This window comes from Physeter macrocephalus, chromosome 9 (genome assembly GCF_002837175.3).
Source record: "Physeter macrocephalus isolate SW-GA chromosome 9, ASM283717v5, whole genome shotgun sequence".
NCBI lineage: Eukaryota > Metazoa > Chordata > Mammalia > Artiodactyla > Physeteridae > Physeter > Physeter macrocephalus.
In genome coordinates, this window is record NC_041222.1 from 58,256,204 (window position 1) to 58,258,964 (window position 2,761).

Sequence of the window (2,761 nt, forward strand, 5' to 3'; positions counted from 1 at the left end):
TGACTAGTTCGCAGAAGGCAGGGTGCTGTGCATCTATCAAAGGTTGCCCTTTGTGTGGTTGCATCTGTGTCTTAAGGCTTTTCATGGGAATGCCAGCAAAAAACCCTTAGCCTTTCATGTGAGTTTACCCCCCTTGCCCCCTCCCTGCACCTCCATCCCTCTCCTCTCCCTCCACTATGCACTGCCCCTCTTGCCAGGTGGAAAGCTAGCCAATCGTAATTCCACATCCAGCAATTTAGAAAGATGCCGAGCTCTCCCGGGATCATGTTCCCTGGACCAGGGAGGTGCAGTGGACATAGTATTCGAGAGATGACCTCAGTTGGATAGGCCACGCCCGTCACCGTGCTCCCTTCCTCGGGGTGGCCCTGAGTGTTTACTAAGAGCAGCAGGCAGCAGCGCAACTGAACACAAATGAATACACTGAACGTTTTCAAACTGAAAGTCTTAATCCTTTTTGGTTCAAGTTCTAGGGGAAGGTTGGAGCCAGTTGTGATTTAAAAAATAATAATAATAAAAAATTCATTCACCCGTCTGTCAGTACCGCCAAGAAATATTCACTTGAGTAGGACTATCCAAAAAAATGAAGAGTAGCTCTTTTCCAAGACAGATCTCTGGAACTCTCCCCCTCCCTTGCTCAGAACCACTTCCTCTCCTCAAATCTCACTTTAAAACCTTCCTGTTTGCTTTAGCCTATGACTGACTCAGGCCCCATTCATCTTTCTTTCCTCTCTCCCCATGACCACATCCTTCCCCTCTCCCCTCACCGGCCACCGTGAGAACACTCGCCTGCCTCTTCCTCCCTCCTCAGCCCCTTGCCTGTTACCCTGCAGTGGCAGCCTGGCATGTGGGAGTTCCTTGCTGGCCTGCACAAGTCACCCTCACCCGGTCCAGACGTGTTTGCAAGGGTGAGGGCCTCCTCCATGTGGATGCCTGCTCCCTTGTCCTCAGAGGAGGAGGAGGTCGTGAATTTCAAGGGTGCTTCTGCCTAAAGAGGCACTTTGCAAATTGTATTTCACAAGTTACAGACTCAGAAACTTGGGAAGTTTATTACAAAAAGACGTTGTAATAGGCCTACAAAGATACGAACTCCCAGGCCTGTTTCCCTTAGGAGACTTCAGGTAAAGCCCGAAGGCGAGGTGTGGGTAAAACACAGGCCAGACCAGATTTGTCGCTTCACCTCCAGAATAGTCATAATTGTCTCAACTGCATTTCTTCTTTCCCTCAAGTAACAAGGAAAGTAAATTCCTCAGCAAAGTTCTAAGGCAGGATTGGCCCTGGGAAAACCATCTCAGAGTAAGCCCAAGGGTTGGAATCCTTTTTGTCAGGGAGTACACACAATTCTTTCTAAAGAGCATGATTTCCAGAAACAGACTCAGACTTACAGAACGAACTTATGGTTTCCAGCGGGGAAGGGTGGGGGGAAGGGATAGATTGGGAGTTTGGAACTGACATGTACACACTGCTGTATTTAAAATAGATAACCAACAAGGACCTACTGTAGAGCACAGGGAACTCTGCTTAATACTCTGTAATGACCTATATGGGAAAAGAATTTGAAAAAAAATAGATACATGTATATGTATAGCTGAATCACTTTGCTGTACACCTGAAACGAACACAACATTGTTAATCAACTATGCGCCAATATAAAATAACAATTTGAAAGAAAGAAAGAAAGAAAGAAAGAAAAGGAAAGAAAGAAAGAGAGAAGGAAAGAAAGAGAGGAAGAAAGAAAGGAAGAAAGAAAGAAAGGAAGAAAGAAAGAAAGGAAGAAAGAAAGAAAGAAAGAAAGAAAGAGGCTTCAGGTTGGCTGTCTGGGCAACGGGCAAGCTGTGGGCTCTCCCAGAACGCATCAGCTCTGCTCCATCCCGAGTTGGAGCCGCTCTTACAGACACCGCAGGTCAGGCTGCGCTGTCTCCACGGCGGCCTTGCCGCCAGCTCCAAAAGAAGTGTTTCCAGAACCCAGCGCCCCAGGTTTTATCTAATGAAACACACGCTCAGCTCACTTTTGATCTTATCACAATAACAACAGCTGCCATTTTTAAAAACCACATCATTGTTTACAGAGCACATTCATGTTTGCTACGTGAAGGATGTCAGGCAGCTATTAATATTCCCATTTTACACTTAAAGGACTAAGGTCGATGGGACTTGACTAAGGTCACAGACGTGATGAGTGGTAGAGCTGGAATCCACATCAATCTTCTGTGGGAACCATGGCCCAACTACAGACGTTCCCAGATGAACACGTCAGAGTCCAGAGAGGGACAATCGGAGAGTCCTTCCACACAGTGGATGTTGTAGACGGGCCCCTAGAGTTGGCTTTCCGGTGGATTGTGGGGGTTTGTTTCATTTTTGGTCACATCTTCTTTTTGATCGTGGTTGCCTCATTTAAAAACTCAAGAGTGAGTCAGTATTACCCAAGTTCACCCAGCAGGTGGCAGCGTGATGGGGCTCTGAATTATGCTTGTGGTTGAGCTAACCTGGGATTAATTCTGGAGCAGTTAATTCTGCCGTGTGAAAAACGAACCATAAGAAACATATTTTAAAAAATGGTAAAAAATAATAATTAAAAAAACAAAGTGCCTGATCTCACTTCGAAAGAAATATATAATAGAATTTGTATTTAATTGTGTATTGGTGTTCCTCCTCCCAGGACCTTCTTTTTTTGTTTTTTAACATCTTTATTGGAGTATAATTGCTTTACAATGGTGTGTTAGTTTCTGCTTTAGAACAAAGTGAATCAGTTATACATATACAA